The following is a 26788-nucleotide window of genomic DNA, read 5'->3' as shown; positions in this document are numbered from 1 at the left end:
CTCTTATTCCTTCTCCTCCTACTCCGTGACCGCAATAATGAGAACAGTGTATAAGTGAAGAGTAGGAGGAGAGGGAGGAGGAAGAGGAAGGGAGGCAGGAGGAGGAGGAAGGGAGGCAGGAGGAGGAGGGAGGGAGGCAGGAGGAGGGAAGAGGAGGGAGGGAGGCAGGAGGAGGGAAGAGGAGGGAGGGAGGCAGGAGGAGGGGAGAAGAGGGAGGGAGGCAGGAGGAAGGAGGGAGGAGATACGAGAAAGACAAGACGAAGATATATTGGAGAGGAAGCTGAGAGGGAAACAAAAAAATATTGAGAGAGAGAGAGAGAGAGAGAGAGATGGGGGGGGGGAGTGAGAGTGTAATCTTCACACCGTAATGTTACACCTGAGCTGAGGCCACCTACTCCCTCTTCTCTGCTCTCCCTCCCTCCTTTCCTCTTCTCTCCCTTTCCTCCCTCTCCCCCTTCTTCACTCCCTTTATTTCTCATCTCCTTCCTCTATCCTCTTTTCTTCTACACCTCTCCCTTTCTAATCATAACTATACCTCTCTCTCTCTCTCTCTCATCTTTCCTCCTCGTCCCTTTCCTCCTACCCTCTCTTCTTCTCTCCCCCCCCCTTTCTCTCTCCCAAACTCCTTTCCTCCAACCTTTCCTCTCTCGTTACCTTCTTAGATTCCAGCCTCCCCCTCTTCCCCCCCACTCTCTCTCTCTCTCTCTCTCTCTCTCTCTCTCTCTCTCTCTCTCTCTCTCTATCTCTATTTATCCATCTATCTATATCTATATAAGCAGACAGACAGACAGACAGATAGATAGAAAGATAGATATAAAATCTCCCTCCTCCCTGTACTTTCCCTTCTCCCTCCACCTTCTCCCCTTTCTTTCCTCCACTTTTCCTCCTCTCTCCACCCTCCCTCCACACTCCACCCTCTTCTCCTCCCTCTTCAACCAATTACTCTCTTTCCCACGGTGCATGATCTTATTGGTCTTCGTCTTTCTCTCAACTAAATACACACACACACACACACACACACACAGCAATTACAAACAAACACACATACACGTACACACCCGCACACACCATTCATTTACGTACATAATAGAACATACACAAACATCATACATTCATGTACACAATATATGGTAACATACAAATAAAACACATAAACATACATACATACACACACAAATCCTCTGCCTTAGCACGTACACGCAAACAAACCAAGACATGACCATAACACACACACACACACACACACACACACACACACACACACACAGGCCGAGATAACGCCACCTGCTCTGTTATCTTTTATCTAATTATCCATCTGTAAAAGTGGCCCCTTTCTCTCTCTCTCTCTTCCCCCCCCTCTTCATGAGCGCGCGCGCGCGTGTGTGTGTGTGTGTGTGTGTGTGTGTGTGTGTGTGTGTGTGTGTGTGTGTGTGTTTGCTCGCGCGCGCGTGTGCGTCTGTCATCGGTATAAATCTGGGTACAAACATATGCCATTTACCGACTTAATATAAAAAAAAACTGACACGGATCATTCAGGTAATCAGGACGAGCTACGTGGACAGGTAACATCAGCGTTAAACACCTGGATTAAGATGATCCGACATTTTATTACTTTTATAATTTTTTCCTGACATCAACAATAATTTTATCTTGTACTGTCTGATGAATCCGCATTTTAATATTACTCTTTTTTCTCTTTAATTCAGCATTATTTTAAAACACCAAAATTAAGATGATCCGGCATTAATATATATATATATATATTTTTTCGTTATATCAGCGTTTATTTTTGTCACCTGTATACTGACTCGATTTTTATATATCCTTTTTTTTTTTTAGCATTATTTTAAAACGCCAAAATTACGATTATAGCAACAATTTTTTTTTCGTTACATCAGCGTTATTATCACCTCCATATTCACTCGATTTTTTTAACATTATTTTTTTATTTTTTCGTTTATTTCAGCATTATTTTAAAACGCCAAAATTAAGATGATCCGCCATTAATATATTTTTTTTCCATCAGAGTTATTTTTATCACCTGTACTCTACAATGACATGATTTTTAAATATTATTCTCATTTTTTTTCTTTTTTAGAGTACATCAACCATTTTAATTATTATTATTTTTTTTACAGCAACCTTTTTCAATATCATTCCGTGTACCTACTCGACATTAAAATATTATGTTCCTTAATTCCAGGTTATTTTATTCTGAACTGGGAATATCTTGTAATACATCAGTTACGGGAGACTGTTTCCTTAACTACGACACATCCAAGCTAATAAATAAAAATAAATAATAAAATAAATATATAAATACGAAATTAATAAATAAGAAATAAATAAGTAGACAAATAAATCAATAAGAATAAAACTAAGCAAATAAATGAATATACAAAACAAAATAAATATGAATAAATAAGTTTATATAATTAAATACAAAATAAATAAGTATAAATAAATAAAAAATAAGTGGTAGCTGGAATATAATGCACCAGGAGTCATGGTATGTAAGGTATGTGAGAGCACGGAGGGGCGAGGTAATATTATGCTAGTCGCGAAGAAGTGCTACAGAAAGGATGTAGAACCATAATATAGTCTTATTTTGACACTGGGGTATAGCTGTTGATATCAGAACACGATGCTAGTCACGAAGAAGTGTTATGGCAAAGATGTGGAACCGTAATACAGCCTTACTTTAATATTAAGGTACTAGCCGTAAAAAGAACACGACCCTAGTCACGAAGAAGTGCTTATGGAAGGACGTGGAACTTAAACATGAAAGTACAAGCTGTAAAAAGGTACCAGGTATTAAAAGTTTCGCAATTAATATTCTAATTACACACACACACACACACACACACACACACACACACACACACACACACACACACACACAGACGTACACAAAAATTCTACTTACACTCCATCTGCCCTGTTTAGAACGACCAACTGATCACATACCTGTAAAGAATAAAATAGATTGATAAACAGACAGATAGATAGAGACACACAGACAGATAGATAGACAGACAGATAAATAAATATATAAATACATAGATTTTTATTGAACTACAGCCTACAATATACAGTACCTGTCTTTTTCTTTCTTTTTTTTTTCATTATAATCTGTTCATTTTAACTAGGGGTGAAATTGCCATCTCCATAACAAAAGATTAATCCTAGAATATGGTGCTAGTCACGAAGAAGTGCTATGGAATGGATGGAGAACCGGAGGATTGTTTTTTTCAGCCACTGAGCTACGTGAAATAAGCAGCAAATGGACGAAAATCTGGGCCAAGTAAATGGGAAAAGATTATAGCACAATTGTATTCGCTTGTCATTCTCCTATCAGTACAGAGAGAGAGAGAGAGAGAGAGAGAGAGAGAGAGAGAGAGAGAGAGAGAGATTGTGTGTGTGTGTGTGTGTGTGTGTGTGTGTGTGTGTGTGTGTGTGTGTGTGTGTAGGGGTAAGTAATTAACGTGCACACCTACGTTCTTCAATGGTCCTTTGTTATTTGTTTAGGGTAATGGACTGAGGGCGGTCGATAACCTTGTCTTATCCAACTCACTCTCTCTCTCTCTCTCTCTCTCTCTCTTTTCTTATTAATACATTTTTAGCCTACATTTTCAGTATTATTATATTCCCATCTAAAAAAATATATATATATGTTTATTTGGTCTAAAACTGTCATATATCCATCTTCAATGCTTAGCTGTAACACTAGATTAACACTAAGATTTCATGCTAGTCACGAAGAAGTGCTATGGAAAGGCTGCAAAAGCGTAGTACTGTCTTTTTCTTCCACAATCAGGAGTGATAAGGTGGCATTGGTGGGTGTTGTGTGTCAGATGTAGTAGTAGTAGTAGTACCAGTAGTGGTGGTGGTGGTGGTGGTGGTGGTGGTGGTGGTGGTAGTAGTAGTAGTTGCAGAAGCTGTTGTTGTTGTTGTTTTTGTATGAAGAGTAACAATATTAATAACGATGAGTTGATGATGATGATGATGATCATGATGATGATGATAATAATAATAATAATAATAATAATAATAATAATAATTCCACTCCACCCCTTTCAAAGTGAAGGGTCCCGAGGCTAGGCTATAATAGTTCTGTAAGGGTTGCTAAATAAGAGCAGATACACATGGACAGACAGACAAACAGATAAATATAGGGGAAAAAATCAGACACCTTTAGGATCGAACTCACGAGAGGCTTACCTAACGAAAAAGAGGTGAAAATCGTTCCCAATAATAGGTACAAATTCTCAGCTTATTCTATACATTATGCTACTGTATTCCCAACACAGAGATGTCCCACCGATACGAGGCATGATATATTCCCGTCATACAGGTGCGTTTATCAGCAGAATTTAGCACATTAGCGCTTTTTGCATTCTTAGCTATGATTTAAAGTCAAAAATAAGTAAAAATGTAAATAAATATATACAGTACATAACTCAGAGTAGTTTAATTTGGGGGTCACTCACTTAGTACTCCTTGTTTTATATCTTGTTAATAAAAATTCACTGTTTTAATCTATATAATATTAAAAAAACGCGTAGTAATAATTCTCTCTCTCTCTCTCTCTCTCAATTCAGCAACACATGTACCAGAGTAAGGGGGTCAAAGTACAAGTAAGCACTTCTCTCTCTCTCTCTCTCTCTCTGTGCTTGTCTGCTAGGCCAGCTGTGTTGGTTTAAGGATCGTGCATCTTCTTCTCCCAGCTGAATCTGCAGTGGTAGTACTAACTCAGGATGAGAGAGAGAGAGAGAGAGAGAGAGAGAGAGAATTTTTTACAATCGCTCGTGTGCAGTTCTCTCTCTCTCTCTCTGTGGTGAAGATGATGATGATGATGACGATGATGATGATGATGATGATGATGATACAGGCGCCAACAAACATCTTCAAATTTTCGTCCCCAGCACACGCAAGGGAGACAGTGATGGGGACGAAGGGAGACTGAACAAGTGAAGGGAGTGGACGGGCCAGAGATAAGGGCAGTGATACGGTCCAATCTTCACCACACGGCCACTAACACCACGGTACACATACACACTTACACGCACGTACACTCACAGGCAAGGTAGACACACAGTTACACACAGCCTACAGGGTGCACACATACAGGGTACACACAATTTCACACACGTACAGTCACGGGCAAAAGTTAGCCACCTATTTCACAGGGTCTACTTCTCACCCTAACTGTTATTATACACATCTATTAAAAAAAAAAATCATACATGGGCAGAGGAACAAAATACCTCTCACACCAAAGAAACTGTATCCATTAAAGGGAAGTGAGAAGGTGTGAAATTTTAGGTGAAGTGTTGTCTCTGAACGTGCATACAAACATACATGTAAACTGTACGTGCATACATACATGAATACGTACATACATAGAAGCAGACGGACCTACACACATACATAGGTGCGTACATGGAAGGTGTGCGAGATAATAAAGACAGATGTATGGAAAGATGCAGACAGACAGATGGACAGACTGACAGGCTTTACAATTCGAACGGTTTGCTGGATATAAAAGTGGATAATGGCAGACATTTACAGATGGGTAAATAGACACAGGGATAGATACTATGGCTTACAATACGGAAAATAAATTCTGATATCTTGAAGGGGTAACATAAGGGGAAAAAAAAAAAAAACAAATACCGATACTAATAATGTTATGAAAATAGTGAAATTTTTCTGCCAATCCTCATTCTTCTTTCGCTACTTTAAAATATAACACTAAATAAAAATAATTAAATAAATATACAGTAATTCCACCAACTTGAAATTTCTTAGCGTACAGTAAAATATGACAGAATAGGGTGATCATACCTAAACTTAACCCCATCAGTCTGAGGATGTCTTTGGCAATTTAAATCTTGATATCTTCAGCCGATTTTATCTTGCTCGGGAGAAAATGTTCAAACTCGTGAGATTAGATAACATAACCTTTAATAAAACTTCTCTACCAAACGTTTTTTTTTTTCTATATACATGCAAGGAAGAAGGAACCTAAGGCCAATACCCTAATCCGAGTGTAATCGTCTGGAGGCAGCAAAGAATTACGGTACTAAAAAAAAAATACGTCGTCGCGGTGAAGTGGTTAGGTCGATCCCACGCCCGTAAACAAGTCTTGAACACGTCACTGGGAAGATCACCAAAAATATATAAAAGTTTGTACAATTTCCAGATAAAAGAACATGAAAAACACTGTAATTACCTGGTGACTTCACACGGTTACATCCTCTCTCTCTCTCTCTCTTGCAACTCACTCTCCACATCCTCCGTGATCTCAAAAGGATGCCTCCCTACCTCCCCCCCTCCCTTCTCCTTCCTTACCTCCCTACCCCACCATCATCTTTCCTTCCTTTTCTCTCTCCCTGTCTCTGATCTTCCCCCCTTCCTCCCCTACCTTCCACTTCCAAAAATTGACATCCTAGCCCATACCCTACCTCTCCTTTCTTCCCCTCTCCCATTTCAATCTCTCTCTCTCTCTCTCTCTCTCTCTCTCTCTCTCTCTCCCGTTTCCTTCACCCCATCCCTCAACAACACACCCCACAATATCTTTCATCTCCCCTTCCTCCTATTTTTCCCCATGCTTTCTTTTCCTTCTACACATTCGCTCCCCTCCTCTCTCTCTCTCTCTCTCTCTCTCTCTCTCTCTCGTGTGACTCTTTCCCCTAACTCTCCCACGCGAGGAATGGATGGGAAGAGGAACATGAAGTGCAGTATGGAGGAGGAGGAGGAGGGAGGAGGAGGAGGAGGGGGGAGGAGGAGGAGGAAGAGGTGCAGCTGTATGGAGCAAAGTAATCAACAGGTGCAGGTGGAGAAAACAACAATTTAGCATAAAAATAGGTCAGCGGATTGAAGGGGTGAACGCTGAGGCTCCTATGACTCACTCTCAGCTGAATAAAATCGTCTGGTGTCAGCTGGGATGCGATACAAGTGCTGTCCTGGCAACGAGAGGGTTAACCGTAAAAGATGTGTGTGCGTAGGGGCAATGTCCTAAGAAAGGTAGACACACACACACACACACACACACACACACACACACACACACACACACACACACACACACACACACACACACCTGAAGCAGCGAGGGAAGATTGTCACACCACACCACACCACATCACACCACACCACATCACATCACACCCTGGTGTATTATGGTTCCAATAAACAAGAAACTATGAACGCCACTTAAGCAGAAACTTACAGGTAGATGCGGCAGAAAATAAGAGAGCCAGGTAGGATAACAATAAATAGGGACCTTAAGCGGCACGGGATGGTTGCGTCACAGGCAGGACAGCCCAACGGTATACGCCTTTACGAATAATAATGCTACTGTATAACCACTACGTTAACATATTCACTGTACTACCTATACTCTTGGTACTCTGACTTGACCCAAAATTGTCGTCCCTCCATATTGAATGTTGAGCTTTAAGAACAGATGAACACTAGAATATGGTGCTAGTCACGAAGAAGCGCTATGGAAAGGATGTATAACCGTGATATTTTCTAACACAGCTACAGGAAATAAGCCACAAGAGGACGAAAAGAGCCTATGCACGATCTCTCTCTCTCTCTCTCTCTCTCTCTCTCTCTCTCTCATGACCGTGCTCAGACTACTATGCGTGATAATGAATGACTGTATAAGTGAAGAATATTATGAATAAGTAGAAGAAATAAATATACTAAGAATGCTATGTGTGAAACTGAATGAGTGTATGAGTGAAGAGTATTATGAATGAATAAGAGAAATGAATGTGTTAAGACTGCTAGGCGTGAAAGTGAATGAATGAATGGGAGAGAAACTAAGGAGTGAATGCTCGTGAAAGCTGGAGTGTACGTGTGATGAATGACCGGGGGAGGATATGTGCTTGGGGATATACTGTGTGTGTGTGTGTGTGTGTGTGTGTGTGTGTGTGCGCGCGCGCGAACAACAGATGTGGGGACCATGTGTACAGAGTTGAGAGAGAGAGAGAGAGAGAGAGAGGTGCATCGTTCTACACACTAAGCGGTGGAATTAAAACTCAGTGCAGTGTGGCGAGTTACAGAAGTGAGATGAGAGAGAGAGAGAAGACAGGAGGCACTGGAGGAAAGAAGAGAAGACAAGAGAGTGAGAGAACGGAGGAGAGAAGTAGGAAGAAGAGGAGGAAGGAGGGAGAAGAGATGAGAGCGGATGGTGAGACGAAAGGAGGAAAAGAAAAGAAAAATGAAGACGGAATGAGGAAGAGAAGAGAGTGAAAAGAACGAAAAGGAGAAAAAATAAAGATGAACTGAAGGGGAAGATGATAGGAAATGAGAGAGAGAGAGAGAGAGAGGTGGGGGGGTAAAGGGTGATAAGGATGATGATGGTGATGATGATGATGATGAAAGCATAAGAGGTTGAAGAGGGGAGATAAGGGTGTGTTACGAAGGTGAGGGATGGGTGATGATGATGATGATGGGGTGGGAGGGGGTGATGATGATGATGATAGGGTGAGGGGGTGATGTGGGGGGGGGTAATTTGATGTTCCGCCTCCTTCACTCACACTATCAGCATCGGCGGCCACCCCTCACCACATCCCTCTCTCTCTCTCTCTCCCTCTCTCCATCACATCATCACCACTCCCTTATTTCACCATCAATATTTAGTCTGCTCATTCATCAATAATCACCACGTCTCTCTCTCTTTCTCTCTTTCTTCGTGCCTCCCGTCAATAAAGCACACAAACCCTCCATTACGAAGCAGTTTTTCGCTGTTTTTGCTCTAACAAAGGAGGCACAAGGCAAATATTCTTTACTAAGCTCTCATTCTTTATTTAGGGCGGTATTCTCTTACGGTTAGGTAGCTTACTAACACTTCTTCCTTACCGATTTATTTTTGACTGCTACGTTCCTATATTTTTGTGTGTTATTCATGCAATTTATGCCGATATTGATAACACGTAAGGGGCAAACCAGGGGATATTAATTCGTGGTTTGGAAAATAAATCGCTAAGGAAGAGGTGTTATGGAGCCTCCTCACTCCACGAGAACATCTGCCTTGGAGGTTAGGTTTGTACTGTCCACCCTCACACCTTATTGAAGATTCTCTCTCTCTCTCTCCACCTCATTACTTCACCAACAACATTTGCTCTGGCCCATCAATAATCCTTACGAATTAATCCTCCTCTCTCTCTCTCTCTCTCTCTCTCTCTCTCTCTCTCTCTCTCTCTCTCTCTCAGGTCGTGCCTCACCCGCCAAGACTCCATCACAACACTGTTACTCCCTCGTTTTGCTCGGTTACCCTTTTCAATCGGGGAATTTTTTTTTTTTTTTACTCTGGCTACCCTCAGGCGTTTTCATTCTCTTGAAAGAGAGAATTTTCGAACAACAACAACTACGACTGCTACTACTACCGTCACCTCTGCCATTACTACGACTACTTCTACTACTACTATTTCTTCTCCATCTTAGACTAATACTATTAGTGCTACACTACTGCTTTTGCCATAATTCTTATTATTATTATTAATAGCAGCAGCAGCAGCAGCAGCAGCAGCAGCAGTAGTAGTAGTAGTAGTAGTAGTTGTTGTTGTTGTTGTTGTTGTTCTTGTTGTTGTTGTAATAGCAGTAGTAGTAATAGTATCAGACAACCCTGCCTCTAAAGGCAAATGGGTTCCACTTCAACAAACAAGAATTTATTGACGTCATAACCTTGAAATATGGGTGGCCATTAGAGAACCTACCTCAACACTGCCTGTGGCACTGCCTTTGATGCAAACCATGCAATGGTTTGCATGAAGGGAGGTTTTATTTACATTCGACATGATGAAGTACACAACCTCACTGCGAAAATGCTACAGGAAATATGCCACGATATCACCACAAAGCCACCTCTGCTACCTCTAGACGGTGAGGACTTAATCCACAGAACAGCAAATACCGTACATCAAATGATGCGAGAATGGATGTCAGAGGTCAGAGGTTTCTGGACACTTGGGCACAGGGCTTTCTTCGACATTACGATATTTGATCCTATGGCAGCATGGCACCGCCAACTGTCTCCCGAGGCTGCACACAAGAGGAATGAACAAGTAAAAAAAAATATCAAGAAAGGATCCAACATGTGGAAAACGGTCGACTCACTGCCCTTGTGTTCATATCAGGTGAGATGGGTCCAGAGGCGGTGAGATTCTACTCGAGACTGGCAGAGGTTCTTTCTGAGAAGAAGCGTCAACCACAGAGTTCTGTGATGGCCTGGATGAGATGTCGAGTATTATTCTCCCTCGTGAGGTCTGCACTCCTATGAATCAGGGGCACTAGATCATCAGCCCTTAGGCCTGTCTCTCTGGCGGGCATGGATTACGAAGCCAATGTGGTCGAGAGTAGCACAGACCAGCGGCTCCAACAGATTAATGTCATTATTAACACTGTAATGTTAACGAATAAACTGGAGTAATAAAAGTAGTAGTAGATGGTTAGTAGGTACAGCCGTTGGCGTGCCTGGGGCCAAAAGATTCTTCTGATATGAAAGTTAGTGTTAACCTTCACATTACAACTCCAAATGGTGAACTGTAAGAGTATTATGAAGGTTGGTTCTGGTCTCCCAATATAATTTCCAAGTGGATGGAGATGATTATAAAAAAAAAAAAAGTCATACTAAGCAGTAGCAACAGTTGTTGTTGTAGCAGTAGTAGTAGTAGTAGTAGTAGTAGTACTAGTAGCAGTAGTAGTAGTAGTGTAGTAGTAGTAGTAGTGTAGTAGTAGTAGTAGTAGTAGTAGTAGCAGTAGTACTTAACCATGCCATAAACAAAAGTAACCCCCACCCCACGGCCTCTGCATCCCCTCGTCAACAAATTGCTTCATTTGTCTTAATTGTCAAGGAGCAAAAAGATGGGCCAAGTCGTCCTTCAGTTTGTTTATTGTCTTTTTTTCTTCTCGTTTGTTTTGCATGTAATGTAGCTTTCACTTCCTGTTTGTGTTTATAATCGTTACCTCTAAATGTGGGATTACTACTACAACTACTACTACTACACACAATACTACTACTACTACTGCTATTACTACGACCATTAACTTCACTCTCTTCCTATTTTCTTCATCTTCTTCTCCTCCTCCTCCCCCTACTCCTATTACTCTTCCTCCTCCTCGTCATACTACTACTACCACCACCTTAACCACATTACCACCACCCCCACCCACTTATTTCACAGGCACTCACCTCCACCTCCAGCCCCACCCTCTCTCTCTCTCTCTCTCTCTCTCTCTCTCTCTCTCTCTCTCAGTTACCCCTTCCTCCTCCCCCTCGACATCTCTCATCGATCACTGCCCCATCGCCGTCTTCCCCATCAACCAATTATAGAGTCAATTATACGACAATTATATATTTTTTTCATTCATTTTTTTGCCTATATTTTCGCTTCGTTTACACACATAATTATTTTTCACTTTGGGGGTAACTTGCATGAATTACTGCCGGGCTTCCTTTTTCCTTTTTTTTCCTTTATTTACGTATATCCCTCGTTCTCGCTTCGTTTACACACCTTATTTAAAACTTCATTTACACCAGACCGGAACTTAACCCATTTATAATTTACAAGGGGATGTATTGCTTTATTTACCAGTCATTACTACACCAGATCAGTACTTCCTCCACTTATGATTTACAAGGCTGTATTGAATTTATATTTACTGTTTACAAGGTCGACTTTTATTTACATATACGATTTACAAGGTCGACTTCTGTAATTTACAAGACTGTATTCCTATATTTACATTCACGACTGATATGGCTATATTACTCATTTACATTTACGATTTACAAAGCTTTGGCTCCACTTACATTTACGGTTTACAAGGCTTTACAACCTTATTTACACATACGATGTACATGGCTATCCTTTTATTTACATTTATGGTTTACAAGGCTGTATGACTATATTTACGATTTACAAGGCTTTTACTTCATTTACATTTAAGATTTATTTATTTTTATTTTTTTACAACCACAATCATCACGTTTTTAACTCGGAACGTTCATTATCAACCTGGTTTTCCCTCTCCGATATTTCCGAATTTTACACGCACTTTTTAATTTCGCTTTTCATGGGGCGGACACAGTGAATAGACGCACAACCCGCCTTTAAATGCCAGGGTTAGCCTATTCGCAGTAAGAGTACGGGGGGAGGGGTTGTTAGTTCCGGAGGGCGTGCAAAACAACATTCAGATATTAGCAGATCATTTCAGTTTTTACTAAACTTTTTGGAAATTAAAAAGAAATAAAAAAATACTGGTGATGATGATGATGATGATGATGATGATGATGATGACGACGATAACTATGATGATGATGATGATGATGATGATGACGATAACTATGATAATGATGACGACGATAACTATGATGATGATGATGATGATGATGATGATGACGATAACTATGATAATGATGATTGATGATGATGATGATATGGTTCCGTCTTATCTGCCACACAGTTACGTAAAATAAATTGCACCACGAAAAAACTCAGGGCCAATTTATTTTACATGGACTACAGTATTACAGACTTTATTTCCCATATTTCAGATACAGCAGAATTTTAGCCCAGTGAATACAGCATTTAAGAAAGTTTTACATAAATCTCTTTACATAACACCTACCGATAGTTGTAATTTAACCCCTTTCCATAACACCTAGTTTTAAATTAACCTCTTTACATATCACCTAATTATAAAATTAACTCCGTTCCATATCACCTGCAGCACATCTCATTAGTGGCTAAATGTACCTGCACGTATATTTACTCCCACTCCACTCAGCACCTGCATCGTCTTGATATACGTGTATGAGGCCGGATAAGCAGTCATTTTTTTTTCTTTCTGAAGGTAAAGATATGAACACCTAATGACACCTAATCCCTTTAATAATAACTGCGGACTCGTGGCCTTTGGTTCCTTCTTCCTCACATAAAAAAAAAAAAATCAGATGACGTGGTGCTGGAGGGGCGCCTACACGTGGTGGCGCCGATATAACCAACAGCAGAGCTACCTGGTTACACAAACGCCTTTCAACTCACTCCTCATCCCTTGAAAGGAGGATGGTGGAATGTAAAAGGGAAATTTCAACCTGCAGTCCACTGGGTGCACTGGTCAACAACAACGACAACGACAACAACAACATAAGCATCACCACCACCACCACCAACAACAACAACAACAGGTGAATTAACTTTTTTTAATAAGATCACCCACTAACAATTATAAACAATAAAAGCGTCATCGGGTGTAAGGTTCTGAGGGTCCCAGGTTGCACAAAAGCTCTGGCAATAGTAAAAATAAAGTGATGCAACACGTCATCGGACTGAATGGGTTAAGTGTGCATGTCCCCCCCGCCTCAGTGTGCCTGGTCAGTGGGGTGCTAAGTGAGGACATCCTGATCCCTACCTCACCCCTCACCCCTCTCTCCTTCCTCCCCATCATCCCTCACTGCTCACTCCTTCCATTCCCCTCACCCTCATCCACCTCTCCTGCCTAACCCCTCACCACTCCTTCCTCTCCCTTCACCACTCTCTCCTTCCTCACCCTTTTCTCCCTCCATTTCCCTCACCATCATCCACCCCTCCTGCCTCTCCCCCCATCCCTCCATCCTTCCTCTCCCCTCCCCCCTCACCCACCCCACCAGCCTCACCCCCATCCATCTCCCCTCATCCTCACCCACCCCTCCTTCCTCCCTCCTCTCCACGCCTCACTTCGTTTGACAGGCTATGTACTCTGCTGCTCTTCCCTCCTACCTCCCACCTCCAACCTCTCACCTCACCCCTTCCCACTCCCCTCTCCTTCCCCCTCTCACCCCACACCCTCCCCTCCCTCCTCCCCGTCTCACTTCATTTGATAGGCAATGTACCTTACTCCTCTCCCCTTCGCCTCACCCTTCACAACCTTTCTTCTCCTTTCACCCCTCACCCCGTCCTCCCCTCTCCTTCTCTCCCCCATCCCCCTCCTGCTATTTCTGCCTCACGTCATTTGATAGGCAATGTACTCTGCTCTACTCCCCTTCTGCCTCACCTCTGCGTTTTATTCATAGACATTCTTGAGCTTATGCTTGGTCAAAATTGTTTGTTACACCGGCATGCAGTAGCGCAAGGGTGTACTGTTTCCCTAAGATTTGGGCCAAACTTGGGGGAAGGTTTCAGGATCAGACAAGGATGAGGCGATTCAATTTGGGAATAAGGGGTCAAAGGTCAAGGTCACACAAGCAGGACGTCATAGGCACTGTATTCTCAGTGTTCCTTCTTGTTTATACTTTGATCATAACACGCGCGGCTATTAAACACTTCACAACCAAACCTGAAAGACTAATACTGTATGCAATACTATAATAATAATAATAATAATAATAATAATAATAATAATAATAATAACGATTCACGCTAACACCATAGGCTTTTCAAATGTTATAGAGATTTGTTCATGGCAGACAACGGTAGCGACCCCTTCTGAATATAATCCTACCTCACTTTAGGCTACCCCTGCCTCACCTCACTCCCGCCTCACCCCCCCCCCCGTCTCACCCAATCCATGCCTCACTCACCCCTGCCTATCCTCACCTATGCCTCACCCCACCCCCGCCTCATCTCCACCCTGCCTCACCTCACATCGTCTCTCACCTTGTGATGGACTGGGTGTTCTGTCTCCCCCGCTCCCTCCCGTGCCTCACCTTATCTAATAAAAACAAACCGGTATACCGGTATTTTTCCTAAACTCATCTGATATGCATTCTGCCTCACCCCACGCCTACCATTTTCATCCTAACCCCTCGAACTGCCTCACAGTCTCTTAATTTATGCCTTCCCCATACCTGCCCCACCATCCCCTGCCTGCCTTTCCCTCTCGTCTGCCTGATATTCTGTTTCACCCTTCCTGCCTCGCCCAGTTACCTGTCTCATTGTATTTGGTATTCTGCCTCACATGCAGCTTCCCTGACCCCTTTACCTGTCTAACCGTATCTGATATTCTGCCTCACCCTCCTGCCAGCCTCCTTGCTTCACCGAATTTGATATTCCACCATCCCCCTCCTCCCGTCCGTCACCGTATCTGATATTCTGTCCTCCCCACTCTCTGTCTGCCTGCCTCCCTCTCCCCTCCCCCTTGCCCCATGCCCGCCTCATCTCTTCTGATATTCTGCCTCACACCCCTACTGCCTGCCTATCTCCCTTCAACAAATACATATACAAATCCTGCTTTACGTCATTCATCCCTGCCTGACCTCATCCCTTCATCATACATCCCTGCCTCACCTCATCCCCTCCTGATCTCACCCGTGCCTCACATCACCTCTGCCTCCCCCCCCCCTGCCTCACTCACCATCTCTACCTCACCTCTCCTGCCTCACTCGTCACCTCTACCTCCTCCCCTTGCCTCATCCCTCCTGCTTCACTCATCACCTCTACCTCACCCCCCCCCCTGCCTCACATTATCCGATACATACTGCGTTCCAGCCTCCCTCACTTCACCTCATCTCACAAATCCACTCACTGCCTCACATCCCACTGAAGTTGCCCTAAGTCATGCTTTAAACCCCACCACTTCCACTCCCTGCCTACCTCACCTCTCCTCTCCCTGTCTCAATCCCTGCCTACCACATTACCTACCTGCCTCACCCCATTTTTACCTCATCTGTCACCTACCTGCCTTTCTTCCCCTACCTACCTCATCCAATGCCTATCTCCCTCATCTATCCCCTTCCTGCCTTCCCCTTCTCTCGTCCCCCCTTCCTGCCTTCCCTCTCTTTCCTCCCTCCTTCCTACCCCCATACTGCCTCCCCCTACTCCTGTGCGTCACTCCTTGTTCTCTATACCGTGTTACTTCAAGACTCCCACTGTGTCCCTCTACCCAAACCAAGGGAAGTGGGAGGGGGGGAGGAAGAGACGGTGAATAGAGGAAAGAAGGGTAGGAGAATGGAGGAGAGAGGGGGAGAGGGGAGGGAATGAACGGTAGGAGAGAGGAGGGGAAGAAGGGGTGAGACAGGGGGATGAAGGGATGAAGAGGGGAGGGGACGAGTGTTCTGAGGGAAGGGGGAAGAAGGCCTGGAGAGGGTAGGGAAAGAGATGGTGCACGCAGGGAAGGGAGGGGAGAGAGAGTCAGGAAAGACGGGGGAGGGGGAGAGAGAGGGGAGGGAAGGGTAGGGGAAGAGATGGGAAAGAAGGGGTAGAGCCGGATAATTGTTGTTGGACGGTCATTAATCTCTCCCCAATCCCTCCACTGCCCCTCCCTTCTCTCCCTCTCCCCTTCCCCTACCTCACCCCCTCCCATCCCTCCCTCTCCCCTTTCCTACTTCTCCCCCTCCCATCCCTCCCTCTCCCCTTCTCCTCCCCTCATCCGTCTTCATCATAACACTGCTTTTTAACCCCTTCAATACGAGGACCCCCTTTCAAAATTTTCTCCTGCTGTCACCACACGATTTCATTCACTTCACTACGATGACGGGCATTTACACCTCTTCAGCCCCATGACCTCACTTCTCTTCATTCTTACGACCTCCAGACGATTTTATTCATCCTGTCTGAGTCCCCCCTTATTCCTGAAGGATTAAAGAAAGGTCACATTTAATTCTTCCACTTCAAAAAAATCTCCCCAAACACAACATAAAAGTCTGAAGATAGAGAGAAAAGTCATCACACTAACAGGGTTCAAAGAGAAAAAAAATACTAAAAATTATTAATAAATGAAAAAATACGTATCTATATATTTATTTATCTGTTTATGGACAGAATGTTCGACTAGCATTCTAGTGTACAAGTCGAGAGAGACACGAAAACAGACATACGTATACTATGCTGTTCACATGGCTATACCCTTGCAAGTGGTGTATACTGAAGGAAGTTGTGTATACTAACGTTGGTAACCTTATAACCAACCAAAAAGTGTTCCCTCTGTGTCAACTAGTGGGTTGGCGGAGGGTTAGTGTCCTTCCCTGGAAAGAACTAACTAAAAATACAAACATAAGCCTCTGACCAGGTCTGACAAACAGGTTACGACTAATGAACAAACATCCACACACACACACACACAATCTTTAAAACGTTTCTGACACCATCTGGGTGGCCCACATATTACACTCCTCTGCCAAAAGATTTCTCGTGTACCGTACTGCGGGGACGGCTTAGCTTTAACGTTGTCTAATCTGCATCATATACTTACCCCCACAGCCGCACCCACGGCCACACCAGCAGACTGGGCCATCCCCAAGCGCAATTTACCATAAGGCGAGTTTCTATGTGGAAGGCCATTTACGGACGACCCAAATAATAAGTCTTCAATAAACTCAATAAACCCGTCTCGTGGCAGCAAAACTAGTGCCAAAACACGTCACCGTAAAGAAGAGGCAGACGCGTCCGTACGAAAGGGGTTGAGCAGCGAAAAACAACGTGATAACAATAACAAATAAGTGTATAATTTTCTACTTAACACCATGCACTTAAAATGAAAACGCGGTAAGAACAGGGAAACCCGATAACGCTTTAAGTGTTTGTTCTCGTGTGGTACTTACGTGCAGTGGTCACGATACTACGATACTCCACGGTGGTCACGATACTACGATACTTCACGGTGGTCACCATACTACGATACTTCACGGTGGTCACGATACTACGATACTTCACGGTGGTCACGATACTACGATACTTCACGGTGGTCACCATACTACGATACTTCACGGTGGTCACGATACTACGATACTTCACGGTGGTCACGATACTACGATACTTTACGGTGGTCACGATACTACGATACTTCACGGTGGTCACCATACTACGATACTCCACGGTGGTCACGATACTACGATACTCCACGGCGGTCACGATACTACGATACTCCACGGCGGTCACGATACGACGACACTTCACGGCGGTCACGATACTACGATACTTCACGGCGGTCACGATACTTAACCGTAAAAAGAAAAAAAAATAGCGGCATCGTATAAAAAAAATCCACAAACATCTTCACAAACACTCACGATTTTTTCCGACCAACTGTGAAAATTAGCGCAAAATCGTACAAGGAAATCCCGATATAACTTCACATGCATTCACGATTTTTACCCGATTAACTGTGAAAAAGCAGAATCGTATAGAAAAATCCCGATATAACTTCACATGCATTCACGACTTTTTTCCGATTACGAGTGGAAAAGCGGAACCGTATACAGAAATCCCGGTATAACTTCACACGCATTCACGATTTTCATCCGGTTAACGGTGAAATAATATGGAATGATCGTGTATGGAAATTCGGATATTACATCACATTCATTTATGATTTTTTTTTTCCCGATTAACTGTGAAAAATTAAGCAGAGTCGTAAACCCTGATATAACTTCACGCGCACACACGATTTTTTCCCGAATAACATAGAAAAAATAGAGAGGAATTATATATAAAAATCCAGGTATTTCACACGCAACTCTATTAGATTATCTGTGAAAAATAGCGCAAACTCAAAAAGCTAAAACTACAGCTATAACTCTACACGCACCTGCTACTTTACTCACATCAACAGTGAAAGGAAAGAGCAAGAAAAATAAAAACAGAGGTGCGCTTTTTTCATATGTATTAATTACTTCTCTCAGACTAGCAGTGACAGAAAAAAGCTAAATCTTATTAAAATCTTCACACACACACACACACACACACACACACACACACACACACACACACACACACACACACACACACACACACACTCACTACTTTTCTCAGATTAACTACGAAAGACGAAAACGAAATCAGTTTTTAAAAATCCTATTATCTGTGAGATATCGTGTGTATACAATGGACATCCTTTCTGCTACCGTATTTATCACTGAGGCCCTTTTCCTGCCTCACCGCTCTTATCTCTCTCTCTCTCCCTCTCTCTCTCACACACACACACACATCCTCACGCTTGCCCTCCCTTTCCTCTGTTATATAATATCTCTCTCCCTCTATCTCACCCCTTTCCTGACTCACTCCCTATCTCTCTCTCCCTTCCACTCTTTCTCTCTCATCCTCACTTTTTCCTGTGGTTCTCTCTCTCTCTCTCTCTCTCTCTCTCTGCCTGTGCCTGCCTGACCAAACCAGCCTTCCGCCTGTAATATGCAAAAAGGTCACATCCCGACAGCGAAGTTGGGACGGGGGGGTGGACGGGAGGGAGGTGTGTCAGTAACATGCCCTGACCCCGACAACACAGCAACAACACAGTAACAACACAGCAGCAGCAGCACATCAACAACAACACAGTAACAACACAGCAGCAGCAACACATCAACAACAAAAACAACACATTAACAACACAGCAGCAACAGCAACACAGTAACTACACAGCAGCAGCAACACATCAATAACAACAACAACACAGCAACAACAGCGACAACACAGCAATAACAACAATGACAACACAGCAACAGAACAACAACAAAAAACAAGGAGCACTTGGAGAATGCAACACTGGCGACCTAAAATCACTCTTACGCCGAACATTTGACTCTTGCCTGTGACCTTGACCTCAGAATAATTGTGCTCAAAATCGGATTAGTTCACCCTTGCCTGACCCTCAACCCTTCCACCAAGTTTACTCCAAATTGTACCAGAAGTCTTAAATCTGACCCTGCCCTTTGCCCTGACCTTTACCTGTTGCTCGTATATTATCTCTTCCTTCTTGGGTGACCTTAAACACCTGCTAGAGTTTGGTCCAAATTTATACACAACTGTAAGAGGTACAACGTAAAGTCTTTGCAGGCTATAATTTCATCACTCGATGTTCTGATGGTTTCTCTGTCATCATGGCAAATCTAGTGTCATTCCACCTCACGGTTCTTCACAGTCTTGCTACCGTACCAAACAGAGAGGACAAACAGACAGAGGGACAGACAGACAAACAAACAGAAGGACAAACAGACAAAGAGAAGGACAGACAGACAAACACACAGAAGAACAGACACACAAACAAACCGACCCAGATCCCCCCCCTCGAACATGGCATCCCTCCTGTAGTTTTCATGCCTAATTATCATACCTAACACGTCCATCCGGTCACCTAAAAATAACACCAAAATGCGCAGAAAGGAAAAGGTTACACAAAAAGCACTTTAACGTGGCCTAAAACTGTCTTATCTCCATCTTGAAGGCTGAGCTGTAACAAGAGATTAATACCAGAATATGGCGCTAGTCACGAATATGTGCTTTGGAGAGGGTGTAGTGCAGAAGAACTATATAATTAACCCTAGAATATGGCGCCAGTCACGAAGTGCTATGGAAAGGGTGTAGAGCCGTAGTTCCATGTTATATTGCCCTACCACCAAGCTACGTGAAATAATCTGCAAAATGAGGAAAATCTTCGACAAGCTAAGATGGATGAATGGCGAAAAAAAAAAAAAAACTATTCAGATTCAACTTCCAAACTCTGTCGGTGACTATTTATTTGGCTTAAAACTACCATCTCTCCATCATGAATGCTGAGTTGCAAGTGTTAGCACATGAATATGATGCCTGTCACGAAATGCTATGGAAGCGATGTGCAGCCGTCGCACTGCCTCTCTGCCACTGAGCTACGTGAAATAAGCTCTAAAAGGACAAAAATCTGGCCAAATTAGCGTGAAAGTATATAGCCTGTAGGTTAACAGCATCACCTTTAACCTGACCCGATATATTACCCCTTAAAAAACAACACAAAATGAGTCAGTCACATCAAGTTTGGTATTTCCTGTGCAGTATAGCCCCATTTTCAACCTCTTCTTGCTATTATATTCTTGCTGCCTTCAGACATTTTTTTTAGCTTAGGAGACGTTTCTAACTTGAAAAGTTAGATAGCTAGAGCCTTTAACAGTCCACTCAGTGAAAAAAAAAAAATCTAAGTTAAGAAATCGTTTGGATATTGCAAGAGTAAACTGCAGAAACACGTAAATAAACTGCACAACACGTCATCATATTGAAACGGTTAACCAGACAACTTCATATTATTTCCAAGCTCATTTACGTGCCCCCAATTCGATAATACACACCTAAATGAGAGAGAGAGAGAGAGAGAGAGGTATGGTTAACAGCGTCACCTTTACCGTAGCAGCCTCATCCAATTTACATATAAACTACACAACACACATAATCTAATACCGAAAATAACAACAAAATAAGCTAACAGAAGGGTATTGTGAGCACAGCATCAACTTAAACGTCGCATCCAATTTCCTGTCTCATTTGCAACACACGTCATGACACTACACATACAACAATAACGTCAAAACTGGCCATGTGGAGAGGATGGAATATGACTGACTGACTGGAAGAGTGCATGTGAGTAAAGTGGAGGAGGAGAGGGTGACCAAGGTTAAGATGGAGGGATGATGAGATATATGAAAGACGGGGGTGTGAGCTGGAGGGATGGCAACCAAATAACGAAGGAAAAGATGACGTGAAGCCGATATATTTGTGGCTACCCTTTCCGGGAGAAAGGCGTCTGGCAATGGAAAGGTAGACAGAAAGTGCGCCAACAGGAGGGAAAAGGGAAACACAGCGTCACCTTTAACGCGGCCGGCTCATGTAGTTTTGAAGCCCCCTAACACCTGTCTGGATCCTGGACACGGCCGCCAATATTGCGCGTTTTGGAGAAATTTACGACGATCCTGGAGCAAGTGTTGGTGACCCCTGGCGATTTCTATTTTTATTCTAACGCCATTCTAGACATCCTGATGTTAATTGTGATTTCATTGCTAGGTGAGCATTTATGACCCTTCTCTTCCACTCCACTCGGTGATTTCGTGCGTTGTGGAGACGGACGGTTTTGTTGTTGCGGGGACGGTTTTGTCAGAGTTAAATGTGTCCTGCATAATTTAATTTTTTTTTTTTTTATTCCCACTGCCATCCACGCCCACACCAGAAGGACCGGAGTTTGATTCTCGGGCCGGTCAGACTATTGGACAAAGTTTGCTTCCGCCTTTACCTGTCTTGATTACCTTCGTGTAGATGATAAAATACTAATCCTAAGCCTCCACCTTTCCTTTTCTTCCATTTTTTTCCTTTGCTCTTTATTACTTCCTCTTCCTTCTACCGGTACTTATTTCTTTCTCACGATTTTTTGTCATCTTTCCATTATTTCTTCTTTCCCTTTTTTTCTCTTCCTTCTACTTCCTATCTGTCTCTCCCTCTTTTTGTTCCTCTTTCCTTTCCTTTCTTCTTTCCTTTTGCTTTCTTTTTTTTCTCTATCTTCCTCCTATTTGTTTTCTTCCTGTCTCTTTAACTCTCTCTTTTTCCCCTCCCCTCTTCTCTCTCGGTTTCTATCTTTCTTCTCTCTTTTTTTCTTTTTTTCTTTCGTGAAGAGCAAGGTCATACAACCGATGGAGCTCAGCCTTGACCTCTGACCTACCTCCAGACCACTTAACTGGCTAAGCGAGAGAGAGAGAGAGAGAGAGAGAGAGAGAGAGACAGACAGACAGACAGAGAATGTGTGTGTGTGTGTGAATGACTGAGTGAGAGGTCAACTAATCGGTGACGCTCGGCCTTGACCTTTGACCTATTCCAGAAATGACTGAGAGAGAGAGAGAGAGAGAGAGAGAGAGAGAGAGAGAGTCAACCTGTACATGTTCGTGGTCTGTTAACTCGCTCTATATACTACAGTTAGTTATTATATACAGTGGCTGCACGAGAGAGAGAGAGAGAGAGAGAGAGAGAGAGAGAGAGAGAGAGAGAGAGAGAGATTAGGGTGGGGGAGGAGGGAAAGGTATGGGGTGAACACAGAGATGAGAGAAAAGAGAAAGGCAGGGGGAAGAGAAGAGAAGAGAGGAGGAAGGGAGAAAGAAATGGAGAAGGGAGAGAGAGAGAGAGATGACAGGAGGGGAGAGAAGAAAGAAATGGAGAGAGGAGACAGAGGAGAGAAGGAGGAGAAGACAATGTGGAGGGGGAGGGGCAGAGAGATGAGGAAAAAGGGCGGAGGGAAAGACATTGATTGCTTGCCTCAGAGTCTGCTGGTTGACCCCTCCTTATCTCTCTCTCTCTCTCTCTCACTCTAATCAACAGAATGCTCTCGTGACCACACCCAGACACACACCAATGAGACACTGGCCATAACTCGTCGCAACCGTCCTCCAGCCGTGAATATAATCTGTATCATTTTCACTATTAAACTCTTCAGAAAAAAAAGACTGATAGATAGAAAGATAGATAGAGATAGATACAGACAGCCGGAGAGATGATAGACAGATACCGGTATCAATAGACAGATTAGGTACGGTACGACAAATGGATAGATACAGGCTATATAGACAGGTATCAGTAGATAGATTAAGTAAGAAGATATACATCCATACAGAGACAGATAGACAGATAAATATAGCTTTGGACAGAAGGATACACAGACAGACAGACAGATACATATATTCAATGAAAATGAGAAATATACTGTACATGCATAAATACATACAGACAGGTAGACAGACATAGTTTACATATATATATTTTACACACACACACACACGCGCACGCACACCGACGTTCGCGCGCGCGTATGTGTGAATGATGAAAATTATGCATAACTATGCGATACTGACTCAACAGGTGAAAACCTGACACTCTAAGAACACACACACACACACACACACCACTGAACATCACACAACACAACAACATTACAAAGCACAAAGATCTGCAAGGTCGTTCCCTGGAGGGGAAAAAAAAAAAAAAAAAAAAAAAAAGACAAAAGCTTGAGGGTGACTTGAGGGGCTACACACGAAACCAAATGACTGGCCTAAAACTGGTATAGCCTAACCGTCCCAACTGACCGACACGCACTCCTGTATGTGTGTGTGTGTGTGTGTGTGTGTGTGTGTGTGTGTGTGTGTGTGTGTGTGTGTGTGTGTGTGTGTGCACTGCTATACGTGACCCTGACGTTTTTGCATACGATACGGTATAAATTCATAACTAGGGAAGGAAGCCTTGAACAAGAAAGAACAGCTATTTCTAGGAGAGAGAGAGAGAGAGAGAGAGAGAGAGAGAGAGAGAGAGAGAGAGAGTTTTCAGCCAGCGAGAAATATGTATCTTCATATTAGCTATAGTTTTATTTACCAGTCAACATACAACCTAAGCAATTTTTTTACTTCAAGGTAGAAATTATCAATATTATTTTTTTTAATAAACACACACGAGGAAACTCTTCAGCGGAGGCCATATAGCCTAAACCGTACCGGTATATTTCTTTTATCTTTAACTGGCCCAAATTTTCCCTTTGACCGCTTATGTCAGGTAGGCCCTTTCCACAGCACTTCTTCGTGACTAGCAGCGTATTCTAGTATTATTTTTTTTTAGTAAGGAAGTAAGGGGGTTTACATTTTCCTAGGATATTCATTTCAATCTGACTCCTCATAACTCATACCGGCATTCTCTCTTAACCCCTTCAGTAAGATGATGCCTTTAACATCTTACCACCAGAACACTTAAGAGACACGCTTTGTAATGAAGGTGCTGAATAGTCCTCATCAATCCTGCGCTACCAAATGCTTCCCCTAAACTGAATTAACCTATAACTGATCTTGATATTTAGACTATTTTGTTCAACTTAGCACTGACCTCTCGTTCTTCAGAGTTTATTGAATGCTACGACTGTGCTAACCCTTCCAGTTCCAAAAGTCTCTCTTAAGCAACAACAACAACAACAACAAAAACGCCTGAAAGCAATAAAATAAAAATTGCGTCCTGAGGTTGAAAGGGAAAAGGTGTGAGTGGTCGGGTACAAAACTTGGGGTTTAACAAATGCAAGGTGACGTGCCAAGGTAAGCCATGATTATTACAAACCTAACTATGGCATGTACCTCGCTCTCAACAATACCAATTGTAATTTGAAGTAACTTATTTTTTGTTGCTGTTATCGCGACTGTCTGTGTATGTTTGATTATGGAGGTCAAGGGTTTAAGGTTAAGAACATGTACACCAAGCAAGTGGCTGACTCCCTTCCAGGGGGTGTTCTAGATGTTACCGTACAAACTTTTAAGTCCAACAGGCCTTTATTTGTCGAAATAAACACACCAAACAGCCCATACTAGTCATACATCCTGCCATACAAACATCTACGTTCCCTGTGGAAGAAAAAAAAAAACAGATATATACCGATAAAAGAACAGGAATAGACTACGGTATATCCTCCACCTCATAATCATCCACACCTCCTACCTACAGGCATGAAGTAAGGCAGGTTACAGCATTGCTAATCTAAAAGCACTCAGAAGGCATAATAGCTCCACCCTCCTGAGCCATATCATCCTCCCTTGTAATCTGACGTATTTTCAACAGACTTAAACCTTCCGAGGACAAGGGTTCCCCAGAGCAGAATGCACCGTGTTGCTGTAGCCTGAATAAAATAGCCTACTTAAGCGAGACTAGCCTATAAGACATTTCATTACTTCATTTTTGGATCAGTAACAGCATTCCTACAAAGTCCATCCTTATGCTCTTAATTTTCTGCACTCAAACACACGCCACTAAAACTGACAGAACATGAACGTACAGAAATCGCTCGAAGGCTGTTATTCAAGCTGTTCTACAAGCATTAGAACACGAGGTTTAAGAGAGATACCGGTAAACATCTATCTTCATGAAGCCTAAATACACAATACCGTACAAGCACTACTGACCTGAACTCAACACTAGCCTTCAATAACTCAGGAGGCTAATTCACCAAGAGATAAATCTTTCCCGATGATAACGCTATCGCACTAGGCCTATCTTACCTCCCGGAAGTTCCCAAGTTCACCACAGCACACAATGGCGGCATCACAGACAAGTGGTCGGTACTGGTGTTTTCTGTTATGAGGTATGTTTTCTGTGGCATCTTCTGTATGATGTGGTATTATGTTTCCTGTGATGTGCTATTTTCTCTATGATGTGGTATTGTGTTTTCTCTGTGATGTGGTATTGCTTATGATGTGGTGTTTTCTCTATGATGTGGTATTATGTTTTACTGTTTTCTCTTTAACGTGGTATTGTTTTCTCATTGACGTATTGATTTCTGTGATGTGGCTGACGGAAATATTCTCGTCGGTTAAGGAAGCCTGCTAACACCTCTTCCTAAGCGATTTATTTTACTTTTTACACTTTCCTATCCTCTTCTATCACCACACTCTGCATAAATAACGTGCAAAAGGATAATGCTCTGCCAAATCCAAAAACCAATCGCTCAGGAAAAGATGCGAATATATAAAACATATACAGGTACCAAAACAGAGACAGAAGACGATGCAGATATCAAACAATTACAAGTACAACAAAAATGAAAGAAAAAACAATAGACCGCAGGAATTCCAATGTAACTCCCTCAATACAGCGTTAGTTCATTGGTGGTGGTACAGGAGTTTCCAGGATGCAGACAATGACGCCATGAGCCATTGTTTTATTTTTAACGTTAACCAAAGACAAGTCATTGTTTTCAGTCGCCTTCAGTGCTATGAACGCACGTTTTTTTTGGGTGGGGGTGGGGGTGGGGAGGAGGGTTAGTACCAATTATGTTTTAAAATAAGAACGGTTCACTAACGTATTGATCATGGATATCCTTTGTGTATTTCATTTAAATTAGCAACGGACGCTGTGGATTAGCTATGAGATATCCAGACTATGAGTTATGAGTATAATAATGTTACTAACCAACCAAAACGCGAATTAGGTTAGTGTAGGTTCGGTATACTTGTTTTCAGTTGTTACAGACTGGGATTGGCTAGGACTCGATGGAACAGGCTAACGTCCAATGTATGAGTTTGAAAAGATGGAAAATACCTGTGTCCTGCCTG

The 26788-nt window shown here is 42.7% G+C and overlaps 1 protein-coding gene across 1 annotated transcript in view; it reads right to left on the bottom strand.

Moving 5' to 3' along the window:
* Pgant2 (polypeptide N-acetylgalactosaminyltransferase 2) overlaps positions 1-26788 on the bottom strand; it is a 106956-nt gene that overhangs the window by 79300 nt on the left and 868 nt on the right. The window lies entirely within an intron of this gene.

The sequence above is a fragment of the Coenobita brevimanus genome, chromosome 61 (assembly GCF_032717465.1).
Source record: "Coenobita brevimanus isolate Jiangsu-jjx chromosome 61, ASM3271746v2, whole genome shotgun sequence".
Taxonomy (NCBI): Eukaryota; Metazoa; Arthropoda; class Malacostraca; order Decapoda; family Coenobitidae; genus Coenobita; species Coenobita brevimanus.
The sequence above is the reverse complement of the archived record's forward strand: the minus strand, read 5'-3'. Positions and strand labels throughout refer to the sequence as shown.